Source organism: Capsicum annuum, chromosome 4, assembly GCF_002878395.1.
Source record: "Capsicum annuum cultivar UCD-10X-F1 chromosome 4, UCD10Xv1.1, whole genome shotgun sequence".
NCBI classification, from domain to species: Eukaryota; Viridiplantae; Streptophyta; class Magnoliopsida; order Solanales; family Solanaceae; genus Capsicum; species Capsicum annuum.
In genome coordinates this window covers 213,459,837-213,476,823 of record NC_061114.1, presented here as the reverse complement: position 1 = coordinate 213,476,823, position 16,987 = coordinate 213,459,837, and the positions used below count along the sequence as shown (strand labels likewise).

General features: G+C 31.6%; 1 long non-coding RNA gene across 2 annotated transcripts; it reads right to left on the bottom strand.

The window, feature by feature from the left end:
• Positions 1 to 11,544: 11,544 nt before the first annotated feature.
• Positions 11,545 to 16,366, bottom strand: LOC107867416. Of its 2 annotated transcripts, XR_001673182.2 has the most exons (7): positions 16,293 to 16,366; positions 16,073 to 16,131; positions 14,841 to 14,915; positions 13,352 to 13,563; positions 13,170 to 13,262; positions 12,988 to 13,078; positions 11,545 to 12,201 (listed from the first exon to the last, which is right to left on the bottom strand). It is a non-coding gene; the product is annotated as an uncharacterized LOC107867416 (long non-coding RNA). The 2 variants fall into 2 exon arrangements; XR_001673181.2 differs by having other exon boundaries at positions 16,073 to 16,328.
• Positions 16,367 to 16,987: the final 621 nt, after the last annotated feature.

The following is a 16,987-nucleotide window of genomic DNA, read 5'->3' as shown; positions in this document are numbered from 1 at the left end:
TTTGATTATGGACTTGAAATCTAGTACTCCTCCGTTTAAAACAGAATAACCTACACTTTTTTAGTTTATTTAAAAAAGAATGATTTCTTTTCTTTTTTTGGCAATACTTTAATTTTAACTTTCCGCATTATATGTTTAGGATCAAAAGATTAAAGGACATTTTAGTATATTTGACACAACTTTAATTTAAGACCATGGGTCATTCTTTTTTAATCGGAGGGAGTAATTGATTATGGTATGTATTAGAGCAGACATGAGTCTTGAGTCAAATTCTTACCTGCAGCGCAAGAAGATTTTAAATAATATGCAAAAATCGAATCATCGAGATGTTTTTTGGCGGAGCCACCTTTACTTCAGGGGTTCATCTGAACCTTTTTCGATGGAAAATTATACTCTTTTTTATACTATTTTTATATGGTTAAAAATATTTTGTATGCATATATATTAGATGTTGAACTCCTTCAATTGGTTCGTATATATACTTCTAAACCTCCTCAATAAAAATTCTAACTCCACTACTGCACCACTATTTGTCACAGAGATTTTATTATGGAATATAATTGAATGGCTCTTATAATTCAAAACTTGAGAATAAGAAAATATCAATGAACTTTGTTAAATAGAGAGCAAACAGACCACAAGTGACTTTGATCTCATGAGACCTTTTAGTTCGGCTACTAATAAGGGGATTGGGATTTGTCAAATAAAAAACGGCGTTAAAAAATATTTTTATAAAATGAATGAAATGCATAAATGAGAGTCTATATGTTGTATATCTAATGTAACAAAATGAATATCTCTTTGCTAATTATGTAAGGTGCTTGCTAAGCTCAAAATTCGTACATAAAACTATTTTTAAAATATCACACAAATTTTAGATAGATAATGTTCCAAAAGAAGCAAAAAAAATGCAGGTCTCTTTCTCTCAAGACTTTATGTACTTCTCAGGCTGTGACAACACAGGGTGTTTCTAAGGACATGCATCTATCTACTATCCCCACAGTAGTATTAGTTGATTCTATGAAATAAACTCCTGATCATATATTTTCGAGTTTAAATTTGAAAATTTGAGTTTGTGAAATTATGAATTTTGAAATTTGAAGTTGTGTTTCAACATATATTTTACTTGAAAAAAATTAAAACTTTATGAATGAAGGTCCGAAAAATCCAAAAATTGGTCTGGAACTTGAAAGCTAGATTTTTCAAAACTAAATAGATTTCATCACCAAACAGATATTTGAAGAAGATATATCCTATTTAAAAAATATTCTCAAAATCTACTATCAAATGCTAGCAAAGTTTTAGCTTTAAAAAACACTGTGAAGTATTTGATTTGCTTATTTTCTTCCTAAGATTAGATCTTTTCTCTTCAGCAATATTTTTTTCAACTAGGAACTGTTGATTTAAGATAAGTGAAGATTGAGATTCAGTTGAACATGCATGGCATGAGGGAGTGGCAGAAATTTGGAGCATTAATTTTTAATAATGGGGATATAATTAAGTGAGAGGTGGCTGTTGATAATAAGAATTAAGAGCATTTATAAATAGCGCCTAGCGGCTCTAACCTTCCTCTATTTAGTTTCCCTTTCATTTTTAATACACTGTCGTGTATCATGTTGTAAGAATAGTTCACTATCTTACCCCCTTCATTCCTAAATATTTGTTACTTACATTTTTTGCTTGCACTTTCCTTTTTAAGAAAATATATTAATTAGAAGGTAATTTAGTCTCTAATTTGACTAAATTATCCTTATTAATTTATTACTCCTCTTTATTCAATATTTTCTTCGTTCATTATTTATTTGACGCACGGATTAAGAAATAGTAAATGATAGGGATAATTTTACCATATCATCCTTTGAATATAATTAATTCAATGCTTTAAGAGTATTGAGTAATAACTATAATTAATAACTACGGTAAAATGGATAGAAATGAATAAATTATTTTATTAATTTTTCAAACTGAACAAATATTGTTGGACATATATTTTTGATATAGTGGATAAATAAATATGAACCGGGGAAGTACACTATATTAATATGGAGTAAGTATAAAGGATGGAAACAAATAAGTAATTATACAATATCTATTTTTATTAAGAATGACAAGTATAGGAAAGGGAGAGTATTTTTTACTTCACCCCTCCACTTTTAATCATCCAATATACTAAAAATACATTCTTTTCATTTTTTATATATAGAGATAGTTTTTATTTATGTTTTGCTTTTGACATTAGCTACTTATTTCTTAATACCTATGACTGAAAATCAATTAATGCAACTATTATGCTAAAATGTCCGTATGAATGATTATTTAAAAATGTGCAAAATCTAAACGGTACAAATAAAGCAAAAGAAATAAATTATGCATGTTGGGTGTTTTAAGTCTGCACCAATTATTTCGGTAGATCAGGTTATATATATACTGTTAAATTGGGCTAGCTAGGCATTAGGATCCATTGATAGAAGCATAGCTTGAGAGAATGAACAGAGGAATGAGAAGATTTTATTTTGAGCTAAGATGAATCCATTATTATGCCAATGTAACAGTATATCTCTCTACTTATACTATTGTGTAAAAGCCTCTAACAACTAACCAACTAAATGCAACTAATTACAACTCATTTACAGCTGGCATTTCAGTCCCAACTCTTAGTGCTAGTAACTAACTTTTCTAATTGCTTTTATCATATAATACTTTAAGTAATTCCACTCTCAACACTCCCCCTCAAACTGGTGGGTGCAAACACATTTAGCACTCCCAATTTGAACATCAAATAATCATGTTGATCTCTCAACAGTCCTTTGGTTAAGATGTCTGCTTGTTGTTCCTTCGTATCAATGTGATGCATTTGTATCAACCCTTCTTGAATTTTTTCTCTAATGAAATGACGATCAATCTCTATGTGTTTGGTACGCTCATGATAAACAGGGCTAGCTGCTATTTGCAAGGCTGCCTTGCTATCACTAAAGAGGTCTACTGGTTTTGTCAATCTTATTCCCAGTTCTTCATATAAGCTGATCAGCCAAACTATTTCTGATAATGTTATTGCCATACTTCTGTACTCTGATTCTGCTGAACTCCTAGAGACAGTTGTTTGTTTCTTTGATTTCCAGGATATAAGTGACTTCCCATGCTTCACAATGTATTCAGTTACTGATCTCCTAGTGCTTGGGCATGAGGCCCAATCGGCATCGCAATAAGCTGTCAATGTGTCATCCTTTTCACTGCTCAATAGAATTCCCATGCCAGGCTCTTTCTTGAGATATCTAACCACTCTCAAGGCAACTTCCCAGTGAGATATTTTGAGTTGCTATGAATTGACAGAGTGTTTGAACTACAAATGCTATGTCTATCCTGGTATGAGTCAAGTACAATAATCTTCCTATCAATCTCTGATATTTCACTTTATCTTTCAATAGTTCATCATGCTGCAAATCCATCACTGTATTTGTTTCCTTTGTTATGAGTTTCTGATTGAATTCTAAAGGTGTGCAAGCTGATTTGGATGCACTCAAACCCAAGTCATTGATTAATTCAAGAGTGGACTTTCTCTGGTTCATTAGAATACCTTTGTTTGATCTTGAGAATTCCATTCCCAAAAAATATTTTATTTCACCTAAATCCTTCATCTTGAATACTTTCTGTAAATCTAATTTGGCTGTCTCTATCAATTGAATGTTGTCACCTGTGATGAGCATATCATCCACATATACAAGGATCACCACTATATGATGTCCATTTCTTCTGGTAAACAGAGAGTAGTCTGATTAACTTTGAACAAAGCCAAGGTTGATAAGTGTATCTTTCAATTTTACATTCCATTGTCTGCTTGCTTGTTTTAATCCATAAAATGATTTGATAAGCCTACATACTTTGGGAACACTATTAACAGACTCCCCCTGGATATCAAATCCTTGAGGGATCTGCATGTATACCTCATCAGGTAAATCATCCTGTAAAAAAGCATTATGGACATTCATTTGGTGGATTGGCCAATCAGAAGATGCAATAATAGATATCACAGCTCTAACAGTGAAAATTTTGAAAACAGAAGAGAATGTCTCATTATAGTCGAGCCCTTCTTGTTGGTTATAACCTTTGTCTACCGATCGCGCCTTATATCATTCAATTTCCCCATCGGCTCTATATTTGATCTTAAAAATCCATTTGCATCCAATAGGTGCCTTCCCAGGTGGTAATGGAACTAGTTTCCACATCTTGTTGTCAATAAGAGCTTGAAACTCAAAGTTTATGGCATCAACCCAAAGAGGATCTGAAGAAGCCTCTTGGAAAGACTGAGGTTCCACGACTGAGGTAAAAACAACTAAAGACTGTCTGTATGAAGGTCACAGACCAGCATAACCAATAGAGTGAGTCATGGAATAAGGGCCAGCAGTAGAAGAAGATATGGATGAAGATGCTGTTGTGATAAAATCAGTCATCCAAGAAGGTTATTGTCTAGGTCTACTTGACCTTCTTTGGGACTCAATGAGAGTTAGAACTGGTGGGACTATAGAAGGTGGTTTAGAAATGGGGTTTAAATTAGAATCAACGGTAGGAGTAGAAGGCTCAAAAGTATCTGGTGAAGGTGGTGAGGGATCAGAAGTTGGGGGTTATGTCGGAAAAGGTATGGGTAAGACATCACTAGAAAGTGGAATGTCATTAAAAAGGGGATCCCACTTAGAGGCAGTGATAATGCATTTGAAGGGAAAAAGGTATTCTCTAAAAACAACATCCCTATTAACGAAAAAAATGGAAGTAGCTAAGTCAAGAAGAATATACCCTTTTGTCAGGTCGGAGTAACCCATCATAACAGCTTCTACTGCTCTAGTACCAAACTTGTCCTACGCAGGCAACTTCTTGGCAAAACAAAGACAACCCATGGTTCGCAAGTGATCAATAGAAGGTTTCTTGCCATAAAAAATCTCATATGGACTCTTCTGTTGAAGAACTACAGAAGTAAGTCTGTTAATAATATGTGTAGCAGCTAAAACACAATGTCCCCAGTACTTTAATAGAGTGTTTGCCTGAAATCTAATCCCTCTCGCAATCTCTAGAATATGTATGTGCTTTTTCTCTGCAATCCCATTTTACTAGGGTGTATAAGCACAAGTTCTTTGATGTTGAATGCCATAAGAGTGGAAAAGGACATTGCATTCAGCATTCACAAATTCGCCATCATTATCTGATTGTATCACTTTCACATTTCTGTTAAACTGGTTTTGAATTACCAAAAGAAAATGTCTCAAGACAACAACTATATCAGATTTCAATTTGATAAAAAATAACCAAGTGATTCTGGAATGATCATCAACAACAGGTAGAAACATTTTATTCCCATCATAAGTATGGACATTATAGGGACCCCAAACATCAACATGAAGTAGATCAAAATTATCAGAAGCTAAACTAGTACTTGTAGGAAAAGGCAATCTAACGTGCCTATCCATAAGGCAAACAGAACAATTCTCAATCACATCTAAACCATCAAGTTGTGAGGAACCAAATAACTTCTTGAGTGTTCCAACAGAAGTATGACCCATCCTTCTATGCCAAAGACTAGCATCGACTTTAGGAATTTATGTGAATAAGCTTGCCTATTGCGGCTTTATTGTAGAATTAAGGGAAGAAAGCAAGTATAGGCCACCTCGTTCTCTACCAATCCCCTTGATCTTTCCAGTTGAAAGGTCTTGGAAGATGTAGAATGCAGGGAAAAATAGTACTGAACATTTCAGTTCTCTAGTAAGCTTAGAGACTGAAAGTAAATTATAGTGAAAATCAGAAATGAACAACACATTCTCTATAATGCCTGTTCCTGAAATCTGACAAGAACCTGTATGGGATGCACTAGTAAAATGGCCATTAGGTAAATTTACTTCTTTCGATGAATGACCATTAAGTTTTACCTTGTTGTGAAGCATGTTTAAATCTGATATCATATGATTAGTGCTCCAGTGTCCACAATTCAATCTTGTTTATCAGAGGTAGAAAAACAAGTATGAGCAATACCTGCTATGTTGACTGAAAAATGTTTAGGTTCCTCTTTGTTTAGCAACTGGATAATATCATTGTATTGACCAGGTGTGAAATAAGGCTTGGGTTGTGCAAATCCATGAAATCCTTGCATATTCTCACTGTTGGAAGCACCGACTTGTGTTGCCTTAGTATCTATGGAAACATTATGTGCAGCTTGTGCACCTTGTTGGTTCAGTTTCTTATGGGGGCCTGGCTTATTTTTGTATGGATAGTCAGGCGGGTAACCAATCAGTCAATAACAAGTTTTAGCTATATGTCCTTGCAATTTGCAGTAGTCGCATTTCTGAGAGTAGTCCTTCTTCTGACTTTGCATATATCCAGGATAATCATTTGTCAAACTAAAATCTTTCTTAAGACCTTGCACAGGTCCGCGATTGCGTGCATATCCAGAATTAGCTCCCATCAAAGCGGTGATGTCTCCCATATCCTTAGTACCAGAAGTCCTTATGATACTCCTTTGACTTTCCCTTTCAACTAACATGGAGTAAGCCTTGTTCAGAGAGGGAGTTGGTACCATCATCAAAATTTGACCTCGAGCTTGCTCATATATTTCCTTCAATCCCATGAGAAATTGCAGCAGTTTTTGGCGTTGCATAAAAGTTGTAAACTCTCTCGATTTATCACAATTGCAACCAGGTATTGATGCCAAAGAGTCGAACTCTGCCCAGAGTATTCTAAGCTTGCTATAATAAACAGAGATAGAATCTGTACCTTTAGCTGCAGTTGCAATATCTCTGTGAATTTGAAAGATTCTAGAGCAATTTACCTTATCAAATTGTTCCTTCAAATCATTCCACACAGCTGCTGCACTCGAAGCATATACAATTCCATTGAGTAGTTTCTTCGAGACGCAATTCATGATCCATGACAACACGATCGCATTACATCACTCCCATAGATCTGCCAAATTTGAGCCAAATTGTTCCTTTTTGCAAGTACCATCAATAAATCCCAATTTGTTACGACCTAAAATAGCAATTCGCATACCACAACTCCAGACTGCATAATTGTCGATGCGAGTTAATTGCATCGAAATCAAGACTACACCAGATGTATCAGTTGAATGTAAGAAGAGGGGATGATTGTGAATGAGTTTCTCAGGCAGTTCATTGTCGAGCGCCATTGGAGCTAGCTCCGGTCGTCTTCGATCTGTTCGTGAAAATGTCCTCTTCTATCTGTTCATGAAAATGCAGAAAATACCACACTATATCTATGTCTCTGATACCATTTTAAATTGTACTAGCTAGTCTTTAGGATCCATTGATAGAAGCACAGCTTGAGAGAGAATGAACAGAGGAAAGAGGAGATTTTATTTTGAGCTAAGATGAATCCATTATTCTGCCAATGTAACAGTATATCTCTCTACTTATTCTATTGTGCAAAAGCCTCTAACAACTAACCAACTAAACACAACTAATTATAACTCATTTACAACTGGCATTTCAGTCCCAACTCCTAGTGCTAGTAACTAACTTTTCTAACTGATTGTATCATACGGTGTTTTAAGTAATTCCACTCTCAACCTGCACTAGTAATAAGTTTCTTCAACATTAATTTATATTTAAAGTCTGCGTCCACAATTATAAAGAAATACTGTAGTAAGAATGCAATAAAAGTTTGCATTCATATGTATGCTACAAGTTATGGTAATGTAGAGCACCACATGCTGCGAAATAAAATAGAGTTAACTTCTAGATAATGTCAAAGCTTTTTATACGCAATCTAAGTTATATAAAGTATAATTAGACTGTCATTTTTCAAGTTGATGCCTTGAATTAATTTATGATTTTTCAAGATAATTTGGTTAGAGAAATACTATATTATTATCAATTGCGTAAGGACTTTCAAAAGAATTTATAATTTTTTGGTCAATCCAATCCGATCCGTACCATTCACATTTTGGATTGAAAACTTATATATATTTTTAAATAAATTATATTCGAGTCAAACTTTTGTGAATCCATATTAGCTTATAGAGCTACACTGGGTTCAACCTAGTGCATTACCCACTAACATGGCTCATGAGGCCCATTCAACAGTCTGTTGAGGGTGATTGATCTCTATATTACAAATTTAATTTTGTTAAGTCTTCTATATCTATTTTAAAGAAGAAAAATAAAATCCACGTACAAAATCTAGATTTAGATTTACACAAGCGACAGGAATTAATTAGAGAAATACTTTTAATTTTTTGTACAAATTTTGAGTTGCACGAGAAATTTGAAATTTGAGAAGACTTGGATCATTGTTTAGTTTTACATCGACAAACTCTATCATGTATATCTAATTGCATGAATTTTGTTTCTTAAAAAAAGGATCATATGGTTCTTGATGAAAGCATGGATCATTGTATGACCTTATATTCATATGAATTGTAATCCTCAAACTTCTTTTAATAAAACAAAGACTTATTTCTAATTGGAAGATCGACATTAATTATTTTTGACTTACACTGCACTAAATCTTGCAACTTGTGATGTATGCAAGTAGACGGCACTTGTCCCATTATCTAGTTGTACAATCTATAAAGCAATTTTTTTTTAGGAAAAATTACAGAAACTAGAATCCTTAAGACTATAATTACAATAAATAGCAATATTTTTTCAAAATTATAATTTATAACAAAAGTAGCAATATTTTACCAGCTTCATAGTAATAGAAGAATATGTATTTTTCAGCTGTGCATATGTATTTATGAGTAATACATATATAATTGTATATGTATTTATATAGCAACATTTTACTTAAATACAAATACAATTTGCTATTTTTCTTAATTATGAAACTGTTGCTATAAAAGTTATAATTAAGACTACAGAGTTGCTATTTCTGAAATTTTCTCCTTTTTTTATTTGTTTCTTCCATTTTGATGTATGCAATTTATCGTTGATATATACTCCCTTTTGTTTATCGTTACTTGTCACGTTTCACTTTAAGAGAATCAACTTGAGTAATCTTCAAAATTATATTAATTAAATTAATTTAATATTTTAAATTTATATGCTTAAAAATTATATTAAAATATCACTTTCTTTGTTTTAAAAAAAACTTTTCTTTTTAATTCATTTAAAAAAAAAGGTAATTTTTATTTTACAATATTTTAATGATCATCCATTTGAGGAACGGAAGGCTATAGAAGGCCCTTCACTAGGGCCCGTTTGGCCATGGATATTTTTCTCTTTTTTTTGAAATTTTTTTTCGGAGTTGAAAATTATGCTGTTAAGCCATGAAATTTTGGAAAACAATTCCGGAATAAAATTTCAAAAATGGAAAACAACTTTTTTTTGTTTTCTTTTTTTTCCACTTCCAATTTCAACTTTCATTATTATTATATATAACCTCAATCTTTAATTTTTTTTACACAAACCCCTCTTATTAACTAAATTTCGTAATTTTTTTTTTAAAAACCAAATTCAATAAAATAATTAATTCAAGTGAAAATAATTAAGAATTTTCATCAACAAATTTAAGAATATATAAAATATATTTATATCTATCAATCATATTTATCAAAATATATTTTTCTCTATTTAATCGATTATGGTTAGATAAACTTATTTAGCTCGTGTTTGTGATATTTTTATTCAAATTTTAAAAGAATAACAATCATAATAATTAGTTTGTTGTTAATTATTTTATCAATTGAAGACATATAAATTATTTTCTCAACATTTGGTTGTATGTTAGTAGGTAAATTAGTAGTTGGGTGATTTTGATAATTTTTAAAAGGTTAAGGGCATAAAATCATATTTAAAAAAGATTTTTTCAAAAGTCTAAAAGAAAAATTCAAAAAGATATGGCCAAACACAACTCCAACTCCAACTTCATCTTCAACTCCAATTCTAATTTCGAAAAAAAGTAATTTTCATGGCCAAATGGCTACTAAGTGTTCCCCACAATATTTAACGACACTTTGTCCTTTCTTGCTAATCAATTTTGCCATTTGGTTTCGAGTTTTAGGTTATATGGACTTGGGTATGTAGAACATCAAAATAAAATGGTTAAATATTTAGTAATTGAATGTAATATATGAGATTAGAATAAAACAATAATTTGATGAAAATGGCAACTAGTTTGTTATCCCATAATACATATAGAGACTCCAGGGTGGCTCAAGTACATTAGTGGTCTAAAATCAAAAGTAAAATGAAAGCCTTAAATTTTAAGAAAATCAATATGCTTTTTATAAAAAAATTTTTTAGAACTTTTTTGAGATGTAAAGTTGTTAATAATTTTTATATAATCAATTTCTTCTAATAATTCTTTTGTCAACGACTAATAATTTAACCAATACATCTAATTTTTCTTTAGATACAATACTCTAGATATCTCAAATTTCTTCTAATAATAATTTTATTTTATATAAATGGTTTAATTCTTCAACAAATGATATTTAATATTTTTTAATTTATTATCCATAATTTATTATTGCTAAAAAATAAGGTCCCTCAAATTTGAGAGTCTAAGATGGTTGTCTTTTTTCTAACATGATGATTTTTCAATGACAGGTGACACAAGTTGTATTCGCTATAAATCCGTTTTCGCTATAAAGAAACATGTATACCTCCTAACCACTAGAGTTGGCATGGTGGTTCAGCACCATGTCCCTTAAGCAAGAGGTCGGGGGTTCGATCCCCGCCTCTGGTGAATGGAGCAAACTCTATGGTCAGTTCCCTACCGCTTAGTGCGTTGACAGAGGAACGAAGGATTAGTCTCACGGCTGCCGGCTGTGGGGATACCTTGGGAAACCAAAACATAAAAAAAGAAACATGTATACCTCCTAAATAAGTATTTATAATTCAAATACTACATTGATATCAGAATGTCATCATAAAAATATAAGTTGAGTGAATGTAGATAGAATTTTTGCGTACTCAAATATATAAGGGTTATATGTATGGTATAGATGTAGTGATAGGGGGAAAATGTTTAGTGTGTTTTCTTTATTGATTGGGAAAACATTCACTAACAACTTAGTAGACATTTCAGTACAAAAAAAAGCAAAATTTGCAGGGGTTATTTTGCTCCTTTGTGGCGGTTTGGAACCCCCACAAAATGCTTTGTGGCGGTTTAGAGAACCGTCGCAGTTAGCATTGCCACTAGTAATATTGTGGCGGATTTTAAAAAACACCGCAATTATAAAAGAAACTGCTGCAAAACAAATTCCGACATTGTGGCGATTTTTCAAAGCAATTGCTGACGATTTGCAACCCCCTAAAATATGATTTCTATTTTTTTCAAATATAATTACTGGGGGTTTATAACCTACACAATATAATCTTAATATTCAAAATATAATCATCTGTGGGGGTCTATAAACGCTGTAATCCAACTTATTATACAGTGTAATTTTATTTTTTCATTAATATATTTTTTAATTGTATGATTAAATTAGAGCTATGTTATAATCATGTGCCCAAATAACTTATAAGACGTAAATTGAATCGCATTGAAAATATCAATAATATTAAAAGTTACAAATTTAAATAACACATTTCAAACTACAGTTAACTTAAATTCAAATACCATATCCCAAACTACAGTTCACATAAATTCAAATACCACATTTCAAAATTTAACTCACTATTTGTAAAACAGTAGAGTAATATAAATCCACAAAAGTGATTCCATAATTTAAACAACATAAAAATTAAGTACTTTGTAGACGATTAGTTTCGTTGCCACTTGTTGATCCGCTTATATCCACTGGTGAAGTAGGCTCGCTCTCAACATCATTCGGTTGAAATAAAGAAATAAATATTTGATGAAAAATCTATTAATAATCATCTACTTAGATGTACACTTACTTCTTACCTATAGTTGAGGCGTAAATAATCCAATAAATTCATCAGGAACACTTCCTTCCTTTGATATCATGTAACTCTTCAAAGTGTACAAAGCTCCTTCTAATTGGTACTCTAAACGAGAGACCTTTTGGTGCAAATAGGTATCAGTTGAGGATGACACATCAACATTAGATGAGGAAACATTCAGATTACTAAGGAGTTGTTTGGTATTCCTGAATGTGTTTGAAGGAACTGCTCCCATACCTAAACATCGTACCCTTCCTGAGTGCTCTTCCCCAAACAACTTGCCAATAATATCACTAGGGGAAGCTTCAGATTCATTACATTGAGTCACATGTGGCTCAATTTATTCCTACAGTGGATAAATTATTAATTAGTAACCAAAGATAACGTTAGGATACCCTCAAGTACCTGTGAATGGAGATTTAGACAATAAATTTTGATTATAGTAACACGATACCAAACAAACAAGAGATTGACCTCAACACCAACTTTAAAGATCCATAATGTCAAACAAAAAACTGATGTCTCACAAAGAAAAGGTGATACACAGATTAACTGCTCTCGCCTGTCCTTTATAATCATAAAATCTACAAGTATACTTATTTTAATGAGTAATAATATATTTTAATTTCTCTGTGCATCTGATCTACTTCCGAATAAGCTAAGCTTTATGAACACAACCAAAATAATCCAATTTCTAATCTTTATTCCACCTGAAAGATTTTAGGCCAAAATCATCCTAAACTATATCTCAAACTTAAACTACATCATTAAACTATTTTTGTTAACAAAATACATCCGTCAATATCTGAAACCTAGCAAAGAACATCCTTTCATTACATTTTGTTAATCAGTAAATCACCAGATCTTCACTAAACAATCATCGAAAAAGCTATAAAGACAGACCACTAGCTAATTAAGAAATCCTAAACCTAGACATGGATATTTAGGAAACTATACATACGTCTGAAGACCAACAGACAATAGAAGCAGAAAAAAAAGAAACGATTAATGATTTTTGTACATTTTAATTGAGAAAGGATTAATGATTGCTGTATATTTTGATTGAGATGAAAAAGGTTTAATACAAAGCAACAAAATCAATGTAAAAAAGGTACAACAAAGATAAACTTACCCCTATAATTCTTGTCTCTTCATTTACAAATGATCCGTTTTTCTTTTATGAGTTTCGAGAAACATTTGTCCCCGACTAGGTTTTACTCCTGCTGCCAAAAATGAAGAAAAAAATATTAAATAAACTATAGTAAGACATTTAAATTAGAGAAAAAGTAAAAAATTGTAAGTTAATATGTATACTATCTCATGTCGTCTTCTTGCCAATGATTTTGAGCCTCCAGTGTGTGGAATTTCTTGCTTGCTTCAGATTTCTTTATTTCTTTTGCGAAGCGCCTATCGAAAAAAAAAATTAAAACTTAGAAAGTTAATCTAATATTTAATTAAAATAACAATAAAATTTAGTAAAAAAATTAAAATCTTACAATTGTTGATGGTCTTTTACGATAAGCAATATGACTAGCCCACTGATCTTTTTTTATACCTTTTGTCACATTATTTAACAATTCATTAATACTTTTGGCTGGATCATCAAATTCATCATACGCCCTTAGTCTACGTGTAGCCCATTTCTTCCCAATGCTAGAAGTATAAGATTTGTATGTGATGGCTTCCGTAGTCCTAAAAAAAATCGAGGCTTCAAAGAGTAAAACAAAGTTAGTTTCTAAACTTGTATAGAAGTCTGGCAGTTGTGAATAAATATATTTATAACAAAATTAGTATCTTTAAAATTGTCTCGAAGCAGTCTTCTTTGTACTTTTTAAGAACACCTGCTTGCCCTAACCACTTGTCAAAACTAATAGGGAATAAATTGCAATCAGATGTCAATGTTTCACAATATCCTGCAAGCAACCCTTGCATTGCCCCAATTGCTGCATCATATTCATCAAAGTCCACAATTATACGTTTTCCTAAAGGTAGGTAATTGACATCGGCTACCTTCAGCTTAATACTCTCGATATTGTTTTCTGAGTCTGTTATAAACAAATAAGTTACTCATTTATAAGAGAAAAATAATTAAAAATTCATAATCCAGTTAAGTATTTAAGCCGTATACCAATTGTTTGTTCTCTCCAATGTGGTACAAATTCAGATACTGCGCTTGAATTGGAAGGTTGAGTTGGAGCTTGTACTTGTTGAACTTCATCAATTCGCGAGGGATTTAATACATTATGTAGAGGAGATTGTATTGATGTTGAAGGCCCAATAGAAGGTTTAGATGGACTTATTGATCATAAAGAATGTCCATTAGCATCATGTGGTGTAGGAGCTGATTTTAATGAATTTTTAAAATGTTTAACCTTTGGCATGACTGCACATTCATAAGAAAATAACCTGTTTACTTAGTTGATAGCATCCAGAGACTAATTAAGATTAGTTAACAGAACAACTTGCCTACACCCCTGCCCTTGATAACAAGCAATATGAATCACTAATCGTAATACTTAACAGAACAAACTTGCCTACACCTCCAATGCTATACCCATTAAATAAATACTTGACATGTGTTTTACGTACGTGGTCATCAATAAAGCTCATTCTCTAATAAATTTCTTCATTCAATTCGGATGTAAGTTTTTTTCAAAGTGAGCTGCAACAGATCAATTAATGAAATAATAAAATTTGACCATTAACTACCGAGTCAAAGAGAATATTGATATCGAACAACCACTATCCATTATCCTCTTTTCAATCCAATAGTTCAAGATCAAAAATCACAATAATGGTAAATATTAGTCAACTGATAATAAGAAAAAGAAAAGACAGACTTTCTAAGGAAGAATAAAGAATAAGAAGAGCAACAAAATCAAATTTCAGTGAATATTAACAAGAGTTAATAAAAATTACAAGTCAGATTGAGACTGTAATATCGCAATCTGAAATTGAATCTAGCAAGGAAATGACAATGTGTACCTCGTCAAGGGTCTTTTGGTTTTTGAGGTTCGACAAGAATATAGAGAGAAACTTTTCCTTTAGCTTACTTTTCTCCTAGAAAGCAGTGAAATAAGGAAAGTTAAAAAAGACTTAGAAGTTATGTTGCACAAATAAAGATAGTTCAGATTATATAAAATTAACTAGGACCATCATATTAGTTCCACTAAAATGAACTGATACACAATGGCAATATGAGTTCACATCTTCAATCGAATAAATAATTTCATTTATGAAATCTGCAAATGAGATATTATTCTATACATTTGGATACTGAAGCACTAGTCATACCTACTCCTCTCTAAATATATCTTCGAGCCTAATCAACTAGGAAAGGTGTTAATGATGTATTCATGTCTCCAAAATCTAATTGAACAACATTAGTAAAGAAAACTCAAATCCCAGGCTGTTAGTACTCAATAGCTAAGTGCATTGCTGGTCTAACTTGCCTCGAAGAATCGAGGAGTCAATATGATTGAGAAAAAAATAGACCTATTAATGAAATTCTAAATCTGGGAAGATGGAGAGAGATCCCCTTTAGACCTCCGAGCAGTATGGCCTGTAACTGTACTAAGATTCTACTCAATCCGGAGAGCTTATTTTCGATAGACCTTCGGCTCAAGGAAAAGAAATTCAAAGCAACAAAAATTTTATTTTTACAAAAGTGAAAAATTAAAGTACAAGAAACAACTTAAAGATACAAGTACAATATAGTTCTCATGAAGCAAACACAAGTACATTAACTTTCATCTACAAGTATCATAATTTTTAAAAAAATACTTGAAACTCACCACTACCAAAGAGCTTAAATAGCAAGAAAAGTGAATTCTTACAACACCCGAGTCAAGTAAATTCTTAAAATACAGAAAATAGCAAAGGTTCACCTTGAAAGATTCATCACGATGGAAAATTATAGCGGACTGTGAATATTTTTTTCAGAAAAATAAAGTCAACCTTATAATTTCTTGAGAGAGATTTAACTTTATTGGGACCTCATTCGAAGCCCTAATCCAACAATGGAGAGAAAATTCATGCACCAAAAGAGGGCGTGGGGGCAAAGCACAACAAAACTATGCCTTTCATAAATCATAATTAATCAAAATATCAGGTCTTCCATAAATGTTTTCCTCTTGAGCATCAAAAATTTCATGAAAATTAACATATTTTTTTTCCTAAAACATAAATCGAAGGAAAGGAAAGACAAAGGAACTTACAATTTCATGATATTGAGTTGAGAGAAGAGTGCTGCTTAGCTACAGTTAAATGAGAAAACCTAGAAATTGAAATCAGAAGAGGTAGAAATTTACTAAAATGAAAAAAAAGAGGGAGAATTTTCCGCGTTCTTTTTTGGTACGAAAAGATTAAAAATAAAATAAGGTAATTAAATATTTTAGCAATAACACAATAATATTTGAGGGTTTTAAAAACTCTCACAGTATAACTCAAAATCGCCATAAAATAAATTAAATTGCAGGTGTTTTGCAAACCGCTGCAACTTAATACAATTTGTGGGGTTTTCAAGCACCCTCACAATATAACCCCCACAAATATACCTTTTTTGTAGTGTTTGGCGATGAATATTATTCACAATATTTCAGAATATGTTTTTATTTTATTTTGAAATATTTCATTGGTCATAAATATTTTTGAAAAATGTTTTCACAATATTTGAATTTTTGAAAAACACCTCTTAGAGGTGTTTCACTATTTTAATTTATTTTTTTTAAAAAGTCTAATTTTTTTTTATTTTTCATAAAATAACTTAATTTTCACGAAACTCTAAATTTTTTAAAATTTATTTTCACTGTATATATTTTTAACTTCAAAAATATCTCATTTTTAAAATATTATGACCAAACACAACTCCAACTCTATTTTCAACTTTAAAAATATCAAATAAAATGAATATATTTTTTGTTTCATGACCAAGCGGTCCTTAATTCAATCCTACTAGCTAGTCACAATTAAGCAAGTGGGCTAAGAGCTATTGTCCACTTTGGTTTTTGTCCTCTGTCCGGAATAATTTTGTGAAGAAAATCACTGCAGATAAACAAGACCCAAATAGATTTTCTTTTCTAAAATTTACATCTATACGCAAACTAAAGTTACCTTATTAGATTATATATCAA